This window comes from Anomaloglossus baeobatrachus, chromosome 2 (assembly GCF_048569485.1).
Source record: "Anomaloglossus baeobatrachus isolate aAnoBae1 chromosome 2, aAnoBae1.hap1, whole genome shotgun sequence".
In the NCBI taxonomy this organism is placed as follows: domain Eukaryota; kingdom Metazoa; phylum Chordata; class Amphibia; order Anura; family Aromobatidae; genus Anomaloglossus; species Anomaloglossus baeobatrachus.
This window is the reverse complement of record NC_134354.1, coordinates 660,818,153-660,833,339: the sequence shown is the minus strand read 5'-3', so window position 1 is coordinate 660,833,339 and position 15,187 is coordinate 660,818,153. Positions and strand designations below refer to the sequence as shown.

General features: G+C 46.7%; 1 protein-coding gene across 1 annotated transcript in view; it reads left to right on the top strand.

The window, feature by feature from the left end:
- Positions 1-15,187, top strand: part of R3HDM2 (R3H domain containing 2) — a 282,716-nt gene that overhangs the window by 89,620 nt on the left and 177,909 nt on the right. The window lies entirely within an intron of this gene.

The following is a 15,187-nucleotide window of genomic DNA, read 5'->3' as shown; positions in this document are numbered from 1 at the left end:
GGCGCGGGACCCTTGACCCAGGATTACTGCGGAGGGAGGTTCTTTTTTTCAATAAAGATGGAGTCACTAATTGTGTTGTGTTTTATTTCTAATAAAAATATTTTTCTGTGTGTTGTTTTTTTTATCTGTACTAGAAATGCATGGTGGCCATATCTAATATTGTCGTGATACCATGAATTTCGGGCTTAGGGCCAGTTGATAATATAAAGCTAGCACTAACCCCATTATTACCCAGCGAGCCACCCATCACCAGGGCAGCTGGAAGAGTTGAATACAGCGCTAGAAGATGGCGCTTCTATGAAAGCACCATTTTCTGGGACGGCTGCGGACTACAATGCGCAGCAGGGATGCCCAGAAAGCTTTGGCACCCTGAGCTGCGGATTTCAATCACCAGCTGCCTAGCTGTATCTGGCTTGACACAAAAATTGGGCGAAGCCCACGTCATTTTATTTTTATTTATTTCATGAAATTCATGAAATAATTAAAAAAAAAAAAAAGGGCTTCCCTATATTTTTGATTCCCAGCCGGGTACAAATAGGCAGCTGGGGGTTGGGGGCAGCCCATAGCTGCCTGCTGTACCTGGCTAGCATACAAAAACATGGCGAAGCCCACGTAATTTTTTTGGAGGGCAAAAAACTCATGCATACAGTCCTGGATGGAGTATGCTGAGCCTTGTAGTTCTGCACCTGCTGTCTGCTGCCTGTCTGTATGGAGGGGAGCAAACAGCAGCTGCAGAACTACAAGGGTCAGCATGCTCCATTCTCTAATGTATGCAGAAGAGCAGACAGCAGCTGCAGAACTACAAGGCTCAGCATACTCCATCCAGGACTGTATGCAGGAGTTTTTTGCCCACCAAAAAAATGTCATTGGCTTCGCCATATTTTTTGTATGGTAGCCAGGCTGCCCCCAACCCCCAGCTGTTTTTTGTACCCGGCTGGGAACTAAAAAAATAGGGAAGCCCTTTTTTTTAATTATTTCACGAATTTCATGAAATAATTAAAAAAAATCGACATAAGCTTCGCCCCATTTTTGTATCCAGCCAGGTACAACTAGGCAGCTGGGGATTGGAATCCACAGAACAGGTTGGCCCGAGCTTTCTGGGCCCCTCTGCTGTGAATTGCAGTCGGCAGCCGCCCCAGAAAATGGCGCTTTCATAGAAGCGCCATCATCTGGCGCTGTATCCAACTCTTCCAGCAGCCCTGAAGCCGGGTGGCTTGCTCGGTAATAATGGGTTAATACTACCTTTGTTTTACTAGCTAGTATTAAGCCAGAGATTCTTATTGTCAGTCAAGTTTGACCCGGCCATTAAGAATCTCCAATAAAGGGTTAAAAAAAAGACACCACACAGAGAAAAAATACTTTAATAGAAATAAATACACAGACACACTTAGAGACTCCATGTTTATTACTCCCTCTCACCCCTCCACGATCCTGCTCTTCTGTCTTCTTTCTCCTTCAATCCATGCAGCTCTGCTACATCAGACAGCACAGCATGGGAGGAAGACGCTGCTGCCCTCCCGTGCAGTCTATTCACTCAGTGAGTGAGCAGAAGCTGCGTGCTGTAAGCGGTGACGTCACCGCTGACAGGCAGGTTGCACAGCAATGGTGATCTCCGTTATTCACCGGCTGTGGCAGCCAGTTCTTGAATGTGGGCTGACTCTAAAGAGCGCCCACATGCAGGAACGGGGAAGCCAACCATGTGCCAGAGCATTTCGCTGGTACACGGAGATCCTGGAACGATCACCGCGTACCGGAGAGATGCACTGACAGGACCTAGCATAACGTCTAGCCATGTGACCAGTCTGTAGCCAATGAGATAATGGACACGTGACTGGTCACATGCTTTTTTTTTACGTCACGGAAGGTCCTATCATCAGTGCTGGATACCGGGAGGACGCAGCGATTATCGGAAGGAAAAGCGGCGGGAGACAGAGTGCAGGACGCATCGCGGGGACCTTTAAGAGTTATGGCAATGTTTATTAATGTATGTATACATGAATAATGTGTTTTTATGTGATTGTGTTTGGCTGCCATTGTTTTCAATGGGGTTTGAGAGGTTCGACGAACGTTCGTCGAACGGAGCCTCCGTTCGACAAACCGAACCGAACTCGAGCCTTAAGAGATTCGCTCATCTCTAGTCAGCACAGAGCAGTGCGGTGACGTCACTACTGCGTGCCGCTTTGCTAAAATGTCGGAGTGGCAGAACAGTGGACACACGCTGAGGAGACTGGGGCAGTGAGGGAATGAAGAGAAGTGAGTATATTTGTGTATTTAAAAAGGACGGCCTGAGGACTATGGGGAAGCATACTACTATATGGGGGTTGCAAAATAGTATATGGGGGCTGCATATAACTATATGTTGGCGCACAATATTATATTGGGGCACCCAATATGGTGGTGCACTTTATGGGGGCTGCATACTAGTATATGGCGGAATATAAAGGGTGCATACTGTTATATGGAGGAATATAAGGGGTGTATACTACTATATGGAGGAATATAAGGGGTGTATTATACTATATGGAGGAAAATTAGGGGTGCATAATACTATATGGAGGAATATAAGGGGTACATAATACTATATGAAGGATCCCTTTTACATGGACTATAGGGGTGCATTATAAATGGAGGACTATGGGGCTGCATAATCCAATATGAAGGACTATGGGGTGCATTATAATACACATAGGACTATGGGGGTTGCATTAGATGGAGGACTAATGGAGTTACCTTATACATGGACTATAGCGTTATATATAGAGGATTATGGGGCTGCAAAATACAATATGAAGGACACCTTATACATGGAATGCGAGGGTGCATTATACATGGAGAATTATGGGGCTGCATAATACAATATGAAGGACTATGGGGGCTTCAGTATATGAGGACTAATGGCGTTACCTTATACATGGACCATAGGGCTGCATTAGAATACATGAAAGACTATGGGGTGAATAATACAATATGAAGGACTATGGGGACTGCATTATAATACATATGGGACTATGGAGGTGCAGTATATTATACAGAGGACTATGGTGTACAGTATAATACATGGAGGACTATGCGGTGCAGTATAATATACGGAGGACTATGGGGTGCAGTCTAATACATGGAGGACTATGGGGTGCAGTATAATATACGGAGGACTATGGGGTGCAGTCTGATACATGGAGGACTATGGGGTGCAGTATAATATACGGAGGACTATGGGGTGCAGTATAATACATGGAGGACTATTGAGTGCAGTATAATATATAGAGTACTATGGGGTGAATTATACATAGATGACTATGGGGTGCAGTATATACAGGACTATGGGGTTCAGTATAATATACGGAGGACTATGGGGTTCAGTATAATATACAGAGGACTTTGGAGGCTGCATTATAATACATGGAGTACTATGGGAGTTCATTATATAGTAATACATGGACTACTATGGGGGCTGAATTATAATATATGCAGAATTATGGGGGCAGCATTGTTACACATGGAGGCCTATGGGGTCTGCATTATAATACATGGTGAGCTGTGGGGTGCATTATAATACATGCATGACTATGGGGGCTGCATTACAATATACTGTATGAAGGCCTATTAGGGCTACCTTATCCATGGACTACGGGGGTGCATTATAAAACATGACGGACTATGGCGGTGCATTATAATACATGCAGGACTATGGTGGCTGCATTATAATATATGGAGGACTATGGGAGTTTTATTATAAAAATTGGAGGGCTATGAGAGCTACCTTATACATGGAGGACTATGGGGGTGCATTATAATATATGGAGGACTGTGGTAGTTGTATTATAAAAATTGGAGGGCTATGAGAGCTACCTTATACATGGAGGACTATGGGGGTGCATTATAATATATGGAGGACTGTGGTAGTTGTATTATAAAAATTGGAGGGCTATGAGAGCTACCTTATACATGGAGGACTATGGGGGTGCATTATAATATATGGAGGACTATGGGAGTTGTATTATAATAATTGGAGGGCTATAAGAGCTACCTTATACATAGAGGAACTATGGGAAATGCATTATAATACAATGGGGCACATTCTATTAAAATGAAGGGTTACGTGGGACCCAATATACTATATGGAAGGCTATGTGGGAGTCATTATAGTATTTGGAGAACTATATATACGAGGGGCACAAAGACACAAGCTTGGGATGGGAAAGTTTTGTGCTGATGGAAAGAGGCTCTTTCCCGCAGCACCCAGCTTTCCGATACGGGAAAGCTGGGTGCTGAGGGAAAGATGAATATCAGAGCATAGGGATGCTGGGTCCTGAGGACAAGATGGATATTAGAACATAGGAAAGCTGGGTGATGATAGAAAGAAGGATTTCAGATCATGGGAAACCTGGGTGCTGAGGGAAAGAGCCAAGCGTTAACATCATTATCCTGTACCCAAAATGTTGGTGTCATTATCCCATACCCCGAGTGTCGATGCATTATTCCGTACCCCGTGTGTCTGTGTTGGGGGGGAGGGGGGCAGGGGCAGGTCCAAACTTTGCAGTGTGGCCCATCAAACTCTAGTTACAGCACTGCTCAGTACAGAGATGACTAGATCGCAGTTGTTGCACTGAGGTTCATGATTTCTGGGCACTGTACTGTCTATAAGGCCAGAGTCACACTGGCGTATGACTTGACAAAATCTCGCATTGCACTCGGCTTCATGTTAGACAATAATGCAGCTCAGATTTGCGATCTTTTCTTTAGGCCTAAAACACACTTCCGCAAAAAAACGTCCGTGTGACACGGTCCGTTTTTCGGGCCCGTGTTCCGTTTTTTTGGGGCGTTTCTCCGGTACGTATGGCAATCGTATGATGGCGTATGCGAGCTGTGTGTGCGTGTGGAATGTCCGTATTGACATAAAATACGTACGTGTGCTGTCCGTGTGCAGTCCGTTTTTAAAGGCCCGCATTCTTACCCAATTAACGTTGTTAATCATTCATCATGAGATCCTGGTGTTTTTGTTTGCCATCAATTGACCTGATAGATTGGTAACAAGTGTTTCAGATTTTGTGATTAAAAACGGACACGGACGATACGTGCTGAACACGGACATACTCCGTGTGCGGTACGTGCAGGCACGGACCCATAGACTAAAGCGGGTCCGTACCTGCGTGCTGCCGGCCAAAAACGGACATGTTGTCCGTGTAGAAAAGCGCACACACGTACTTACCACACGGACACACGTTCCGTGTGATTTTACGTGTGTGCGCCATCTACCATTGAATAACATGGGTCTCCGTGTCTCCGGTACGTGCAAATACGTACTGCACACATACAAAAAAAACAGGTGTGTTGCGGGTCTTAGTCACAATCGGACTGAGGAAAAATGGCAGCATATTGCGATTGCAGGGAGTCTGGATTCACTTGCACTCATGCAAGTCTATGGGTGCGTGTGAAACATCGCACTGCCCTCGGATGACATCTGGATACACGCAGAGACAACTAATGGAGAAGATGGAGATTAATCCCTCCCTCTCCCCTACACCTGTGATCCGATCACTGTATAATGACACTCGACTCACACTCACAGCAGAACCTGATCCAAGTGCCATTAGCATACCTCATCCGATGCCTTATGCTAGTGTGACTCTGGCCTAAGGAAAACCCTCTGTACAGTAACTCCATTCTATCTCACTAGAGGTGAGTAGATCGGAGTTGCTGCACTGAGGCTCATGGTTTCTGAGCTCACTGTACTGTCTATAAGGGTACGCTCACACGAGCGTGAAAATCGGACGAGTGCAATGCGAGAAATTCTCGCATTGCACTCTGACCAATGTCAGGCAATGAGGTTGAGCTGTTGGTCAGCTTTTCTCGCATCCAGATTTTGGATGCGAGAAAAGCGGCAGCATGCTGCGATTGTCTGCGAGAGCCGTATCCCTCGCACCCATTCAAGTGAATGGATGCGAGAGATACATCGGACTGCACTCGGATGTTATCCCAGTGCAGTGCGATATACGCACAGGCTGACAGTGGAGGAGATGGGAGAATTAACCCCTCCCTCTCCTCCGCTGCGCCCGCACTCAGCTTCACAGCTGTGACCCGATCGCAAGATCGGGTTACAGTCGCATGACACTCGGCTCATGCTCGCAGCAGAGCCTGAGCCGGGTGACATTAGTATATCGCATCGGATGCCATACGCTCGTGTGAGTCCAGCCTAAGGACGGCCTCACCCAGTCCATGCATTGTGTTCCGAGATTGTACTGACGTTCATAGATGTTTGAATAAGCCCTTATACAGATTACATGAAAGCTCCCATACACAGGGCTAAAGTCGCCAGGATCAGACAACAGTCTGAGGTGTATGGGGCCTATCTGACTTACCTCGAGAATGGATGTAAAGGGAGGGAAGGAACCGGCGTGTTTGACTTCCACTTGTTGATCCTTTTGATCTCTTGAAAGATAATCCACCCCCAGAGGAGGCGACATCAGCTCTCAGAGACAGAACACAAGAACATTTGGCCGAGCACTCCTGTATGTGATAGTCAAGAGAGAGCTGTCGGCCAAATGATTGTAGGGATTGTTTACGGGCCTTAAAGGGATTGTTTAGTGAAAACAAGTTATCACCTATCCATGGGCCAGGTGATAATCTGCTGATCAGTGTCCAATCACTGGGACCCGCACTGATTGGAAAACAGGGAATTTTTATCCATACGTTTCAGGTATGTGTGACATCCATTTTTAACACGGATACCACACATACTCATGTTATTCTATAGTGTTCCTCACACATGCATGTTTTCACATGGACCGTGTGGCTCCACATTTCCCTGCACGCAGACATGTCCGTCTTTTCTCCAGCAGCACGGGTGTCACACACTGATGTGATCCGTATGACACGTACCGGAGAAAATACGTGTCTATGAAATAAAATTATTTTTTTATGCTCCCTTGTCTCCAGCCCTGCTGTCACTTGCTTCTGATCCCCGCTCATTACACTCAATGAATATGCACTGCACAGAGGACCTGGAAGCAGCAGCACCAGAGACACTAGTGCCAGGGACAGCATCGCTGGGGACATGCGAGTATCCAAGGAACTCTGATGATATCCTGACGACACCCACGCTACTGCGGGTGTAGTGACAGTGACTTCACGGGTTCATCAAAGTTCATTGGGTACTCAGATGAACCCATGACGTTACTGCCGTGACACCCACAACACCGCGGATGTCACAGGGGTATCATCAGGATGTCATTCGAGTTCATTGTGAACTTCGATTAACCCGTGACATCACTGCCACACCCGCACACATACCGCTGAGGTCGTCCCTGCGGTGACCTGAGCTCACCTTATGAGATCCAGGTCACCGATCTGAAGTATACACAGCAGTGTGTGTGCGCTCCCACAATCATTGAGGAACGATCGGTTCTCCATTGAATGTGACAGCAGTATAGGATCGACATGGCCACCCCAATTGGATTTCGGCAGACCAGGATTAGGGCTTTGCTAGAGAAATAAATTGGAAAAGAGGGTGTCGTCTTTATTTATTGAATGATTCTTTTTATGTCTTTTGAGGTTTGTTTTTGGGGAATGTCATGGGACCTCACCATGGATTACGGCGGAATTATCATTTATAAAAATCAAATAAATTGGTGAATGAGGGCCGAGTCGGAGTTTTTTTGTTCAAATAAAAACTTTGTTATTCTTATTTCAACTACTGGATTAGTAATAGGGGGTGTATGCTAGACGCCACCCATTACTAATACCAAGGCTTGATACCAGCTGGAGCTGGCATCAACCCTACATATATTACCCCATTTGCTATCACACCAGCGCAACGGGAAGAGCAGAATCCAGCACCAGAATTGGTGCCTCTAATGGATGTTCCACTTTTCAGGCATCTGTGGGCTGCTATTGTAAGGGCTCATGCGCACGTAACTGCTGAATATTCTGCAGTGATTTGACAGCACATGTGCGCTTCAAATCGCTGCAGAAACACTGCATAATGTACACCATTTTTTTGTTAAAAAAAAAGCAGATTTCATGCGCACGGGGATGCTGCCCCCACCATAGACAGAGCTGCATCCATAGCGCACGGAATAAGGCTATGTTCGCACGTTGCGTCGGAGTACCTGCAGTTTATTCTGCACGTTTTCCTTCCCTTGGTTTTTGACCAAATGGCTTTTGACCATTTTTTAGCGCTAAAAACGCATGCGTTTTTACCGCGTTTTTAGTGCGTTTTTAGCGCTTTTTACCTGCGTTTTCACCTGCGTTTCTGCAGATGCGTTTTTGAGATCAAGACACTGAGAAATAAAGTTGAATTAGTCAAAAAGAATGAAAAAAGAGAAAGAAAGTATAAAATTAACTTTTAATAAAATTATATGGGAAATTATCATTTTTAATGTAATAATAGTGGTTATGCACATTTTAACAGAAAAATAGCTAAAGTTTATTATTTTTTAACATTTAAATTTTCGGTTATTGTGTGTGTGTAAAGGAACATTAGAACCCATTAATTTTTGCCCAGAAAAGCATGCGTTTTTGGAGCCAAAAACGCAGTTGAAAAGCAGGTAAAAAGCATGAAAAACGCAGGAATTGTGATTTTGGTTGCTTTTTGCCATTTCTCATTGACTCCAATGTTAAGGAAACGCTGCAGAAATGGCAAAAACAACTGACATGCTGCTTCTTTTTCAGCATGGTTTTTGACCACAAATATGCAAATTAAACGCTACAGAAAAAAAAGCAAAGTGCAGACAGGATTTCTGCTTTTCCCATAGACTTTGCTGGAAATCAAAAACGCATGCGTTTTTGCCCAAAAACGCTGCTGCCAAAAACGCGGTAAAAAACGCAACGTGCGAACATAGCCTAATTGACATGCTGCTTTTATGAACGCACGGATTTGGGTCAAAATTTTAGCACCCAAATCACTGTGTTCAAAAAAAAAAAAAAGCAATGTGCGCACGTCTCATGCTCAATGACATAGATTGGGCAGTGAACACAGGACGCATGCATTTACGATGCAGTGCTAAACGCAGCGTAAATGCATGTAAGTACGCAACGGGCGCATGAGCCCTAAGGCTGGAAAGGGCCAAATAACCATGGCCCTTTCCACCCTAATAATATCCCCCAGTTGTCTGCTGTACCATGGCTGTTTTTTAGTAAAATGGAGGGGACCCCACATTTTTTTTTTAAATCTAAAAATTTGAAAAATAAGCATGGGATCCACACTAATTTTCATAACCAGCCAAGGTACAGCAGACAACTGCGGGTTGCCTGTAGCTGCTGCTGTTCCTGTGCTCTAGACATGAAAATTGGGGGGACCCCGCGTCATTTATTTATTTTTTTAAATTACAAAATAAAAATAGTGTAAAACAGCTGGTCACGCTAACTATCTGTTCTATTTAATCTTTATATATGTATTTATAATTTTTCAGGCTTTACAAAAAAAAAAAAACAAAAAAAACATTTCAGTGTCTTACTTTTTTTACCGATACAACACGGATGAGCATACCGGTACGTGTGACTTGCAACTGTTTAAACACGGACATCTGAAAGGGGCCTTATGGATACCCATCTACTGTATGTACTATTGTTTTGTGTTGTTGTAAATTATGATGTTCTCCTCAGAGGCTAAAAATACTTCTCAAACTTTCTAAAGCATATTGTTACCCCTCTGTAAAATATGTAGTGTGACCTCTGCCAGAGCCTGTCCTATGGAACAGCGGTGGCACCAGCTTCAGACCCTCAGCGACTTACATCCCTTTAAATAAATAAAATTAAAAAAAAAAAAAAAGGTTTCGCCCCAAACGACCTGAATCAGGCGGTGTGAGCCTCATGGAGTTATGTTGCCACAAAAAGAGGGAAACACCGAGAAACAGGACTGGGGCCTAATATACAGTTAGGTCCAGAAATATTTGGACAGTGACACAATTTTCGCGAGTTGGGCTCTGCATGCCACCACATTGGATTTGAAATGAAACCTCTACAACAGAATTCAAGTGCAGATTGTAATGTTTAATTTGAAGGCTTGAACAAAAATATCTGATAGAAATTGTAGGAATTGTCACATTTCTTTACAAACACTCCACATTTTAGGAGGTCAAAAGTAATTGGACAAATAAACCAAACCCAAAAAAAAAATTATTATATTCAATATTTTGTTGCGAATCCTTTGGAGGCAATCACTGCCTTAAGTCTGGAACCCATGGACATCACCAAACGCTGGGTTTCCTCCTTTTTAATGCTTTGCCAGGCCTTTACAGCCGCAGCCTTCAGGTCTTGCTTGTTTGTGGGTCTTTCCGTCTTAAGTCTGGATTTGAGCAAGTGAAATGCATGCTCAATTGGGTTAAGATCTGGTGATTGACTTGGCCATTGCAGAATGTTCCACTTTTTTGCACTCATGAACTCCTGGGTAGCTTTGGCTGTATGCTTGGGGTCATTGTCCATCTGTACTATGAAGCACCGTCCGATCAACTTTGCGGCATTTGGCTGAATCTGGGCTGAAAGTATATCCCGGTACACTTCAGAATTCATCCGGCTACTCTTGTCTGCTGTTATGTCATCAATAAACACAAGTGACCCAGTGCCATTGAAAGCCATGCATGCCCATGCCATCACGCTGCCTCCACCATGTTTTACAGAGGATGTGGTGTGCCTTGGATCATGTGCCGTTCCCTTTCTTCTCCAAACTTTTTTCTTCCCATCATTCTGGTACAGGTTGATCTTGGTCTCATCTGTCCATAGAATACTTTTCCAGAACTGAGCTGGCTTCATGAGATGTTTTTCAGCAAATTTAACTCTGGCCTGTCTATTTTTGGAATTGATGAATGGTTTGCATCTAGATGTGAACCCTTTGTATTTACTTTCATGGAGTCTTCTCTTTACTGTTGACTTAGAGACAGATACACCTACTTCACTGAGAGTGTTCTGGACTTCAGTTGACGTCAGTTGATGTTGTGAACGGGTTCTTCTTCACCAAAGAAAGTATGCGGCGATCATCCACCACTGTTGTCATCCGTGGACGCCCAGGCCTTTTTGAGTTCCCAAGCTCACCAGTCAATTCCTTTTTTCTCAGAATGTACCCGACTGTTGATTTTGCTACTCCAAGCATGTCTGCTATCTCTCTGATGGATTTTTTCTTTTTTTTCAGCCTCAGGATGTTCTGCTTCACCTCAATTGAGAGTTCCTTAGACCGCATGTTGTCTGGTCACAGCAACAGCTTCCAAATGCAAAACCACACACCTGTAATCAACCCCAGACCTTTTAACTACTTCATTGATTACAGGTTAATGAGGGAGACGCCTTCAGAGTTAATTGCAGCCCTTAGAGTCCCTTGTCCAATTACTTTTGGTCCCTTGAAAAAGAGGAGGCTATGCATTACAGAGCTATGATTCCTAAACCCTTTCTCCGATTTGGATGTGCAAACTCTCATATTGCAGCTGGGAGTGTGCACTTTCAGCCCATATTATATATATAATTGTATTTCTGAACATGTTTTTGTAAACAGCTAAAATAACAAAACTTGTGTCACTGTCCAAATATTTCTGGACCTAACTGTATGTGGGGCATAATAGGATCAGGGGCTGCTAAAGACAGAAAATACATTGTCAGCGAGATCTGAACAATTTACTGTGGGTCTACATGTGAGGACTGGAAGTTACCTACAGCAATGTGTGACCGCAGCCCGATACAGATCCAACCGGCAGTGACTGCTCACTAATGTCACTCCGAGCTTTATCATTATAGAAAGGAACATTCAGCCCATACGTCTACAACAGTTTTATTAAACAAGTATCAATAATTCTAATAAAAAGGAGAAATATTTATACAGTTTTATTTTTATAGAGAACATTTATTCCATGCTGTACATGTGAACGGTTAACACAAAAGATATAAATTACAGTGGATAAACCAATCCTGACAGACGGGTACAGAGGGGAGCGGACCCTGCCCTCAGGGGCTCACACTCTACAGGGTAATGAGGGTGGGGGAGACAGAAGGTCGGGGATACAAATATATACTGTAACAATCAACTTTACAAATTAATACGTAGAATAAAGCCATGTTGGACATCGGCAACAATGAAAGAAAAAAAATCTTTTGTATCCAAGTCCCGTGCGTTTTAGGTGTAAAAATTGTATTTCACCATTTACCAAAAAAATCCTCTTGCTGAATACATTGGAGGATGATGTGGATTACACCTCACTGTTCTCTTGGTCTCTAAGGTGGGACGACGGGGGGCAATTACACCCAGTTGCCAGTAGTCACAAACTGTATTTGAAAAACAAAAGGGAAAAGATTAATAACAGTTCCCTGTGCGAGCCCTCCTCCCCAACATGCAACACGGCCCCCTGCTCAGCACGCCCTGCAAGCCCCCTCCCTCCAACATGCAGCCTCTCCCCCTGCGACCCTCCACCCCGACGTGCAGCCTCTCCCCCTGCGACCCCCCTCGACGTGCAGCCTCTCCCCCTGCGACCCCCCTCGACGTGCAGCCTCTCCCCCTGCGACCCCCCCCCCCCGACGTGCAGACTCTCCCCCTGCGACCCCCCCCCGACGTGCAGCCTCTCCCCCTGCGAGCCCACCCCGACGTGCAGCCTCTCCCCCTGCGACCCCACCCCGACGTGCAGCCTCTCCCCCTGCGACCCCGACGTGCAGCCTCTCCCCCTGCGACCCCCCCCCGACGTGCAGCCTCTCTCCCTGCGAGCCCCCCCCAACGTGCAGTCTCTCTCCCTGCGAGCCCCCCCCAACGTGCAGTCTCTCTCCCTGCGAGCCCCCCCCAACGTGCAACACTGCCCCCTGCCCAGCTCGAGCACCCCCAACGTGCAACACAGCCCCCTGCCCAGCACGAGCCCCCCCCAACGTGCAACGTTGCCCCCTACCTAGTGCACCCTGCAAGGCCCCCCAAAGTGCAACACAGCCCCCCGCAAGCCACCAAAAGTTCGGCGTCACACCCTACCTAGTGCGAGCCCCACTAAAATGTGCATCCTCTCCCTGCGAGCCCCACCAAACATGGAGCGTCGCCCCCTGCCCAGTGCGAGCCTCCCAAACGTGCATCGCCCCCTGCAAGCCCCCCCAAATGTGCAGTATAGCCCCCTGCCCAGTGCGAACCTCCCAAACGCGCTTCCCCACGAGCCCCCCCCAACACGCCGCCCCCCGCTGCCCAGCGAGCCTCCCCCGCCACGCAAGAGCCCCCGCATCGCGCCCCCCCCCTGCCCAGCGAGAGCCCGCGGGGGCTCTCGCTGGGTAGCGGGGGGCGGAGCGTTGGGGGGGGGGCTCGCACTGGACAGGGGGCTATACTGCACATTTGGGGGGGCTTGCAGGGGGCGATGCACATTTGGGAAGCTCGCACTGGGCAGGGGGCGACGCTGCACGTCTGGGGGGGCTCGCTCTGGGCAGGGGGCAGTGATGCACTTTGGGGGGGCTTGCAGGGTGCACTAAGCAGGGGGCAACGTTGCATGTTGGGGGGGCTCGCAGGGAGAGAGACTGCACGTCGGGGAGGGGCTGTTCAGATCTTGCTGACAGTTTATTTTCTGTTTTTTTTTTTTTTTTAAATTCTTTATTTAACAATAAACATGGAATCACACCAATCTGAGTCAATTACGATACAATTCCCAACCAGTACATGACAATGTATAACAGAGTAGCTGCGACACGAGAAAATTTTCAACAATGAGACCTTTCCATGTTTACCAAAAGTTTTATATAGCGGGAATACCAGTTTAAGAAGAGAAGAAAATAAAAACAAAAAAGAGGAAAAGCAAGGCGAGAGAGAAAAAAAAAAACACGAGTCAGACAAGAAAGATTTAGCGAGAAATGGGAGGAAAAGGGGGAACATAGGGGGAACGAGGTGGGGAAGGGGAATACACTGGGACACGAACAAACACAAAGCAGGGATCCACCCTCTCAGAGTAACTTCTTCCCACGGCGTCCACGGGTCCCCCCTTCAATCTGGGGGGATCCATGTGCCGTATTCGTTAGAATATTTAAACTCGATCCATGGGAACCAAGTCTTGTAAAAAGCCTCATGTCTATCGTGGACAGACGCTGTCAGGTCCTCCATATACAGCAGTTCGTTTACCCTACTTGCCCACATCGATAATGTCGGCGGGGAGGGGGATCTCCATCTCAGAGGAATGCACGTCCTAGCGGCCATCACCAGAAAGCTTAACAGAGACCCTTTGTACGCACGGACAGAGGACTCAGATAGTTGGAGCAGGAAGAGTTCCGGGCCCAGGGTCTGCGTGTATCCAGTCACATGCCTGATCACTCCCCGTACCCCCTCCCAAAACTGCTGTAGCCCCGGGCATTCCCAGAAAGTGTGTAGGAAGCTTCCCTCCCCTGTGCCACATCTCCAACACCCCGGATCTACCGCGGGGAACATCCTGTGAAGTTTTGTTGGGACCCTATACCATCTGGAAATGCATTTATAATTGGCTTCTTGAAGTTTTGAACTGATGGAAGCTTTGTGAGTAATGGACAGAACCTTGTTCCTCTGCGTGGCCGAAAGTGTGAGGCCCAGGTCAGATTCCCACTGCAGGAGGAATCTAGGAGGTGACAGATCCGAGGAGTTGACCAGCATGGAGTGTGAGATGGAGAGTGAGTGTCTAAGGGTCCCCCCCTCCATACATAGCTTCTCGAAATCCGTAAGGGGTCTATCAAACTGACTGTAGTCCGGTAGAGAGCACAGAAAATGTCGAAGCTGCATGGAACGCCACGGGCCCAGCGGTCCGGGAACCCGGAAATTCCGGAGTTCCTCGGCCGTTGGCCAGTGCCCCTCGACCCCAATTTGGCAAGCCCGAAATCTATTTCTGGAGATCCATAGGCGAAACACCGGATCAGAAAGACCCGGGGAGAAATCTGGGTTGCCAACGATCGGGGAAAGGGGGGAGGGTAAAGGAATCAGAGATCTCCGGACCCCCTCCTGTGAGCAGCAGGAAAGCGTAGCACCAATCGTGGGGTGAGTCCTAAGTCCTGTACTAAGTGGGGAATTCACCCATGGGAGCGCCGCTAATGGAATATCAGTGAAGCTCTGCTCCACCGACACCCAGGGTTTGGCCTTGGAGTGCCTACACCAGTCCACCACTCTGGCTAAATGTGTGGCTACATAGTAAGATTTGAGATCCGGGAGGCCCAGCCCACCCCGGATTCTAGGTCTGCATATTTTCTGTTTTTAGCAGCCCCTGATCCTCTTATGCAAGGGCTCTCGCTGCTG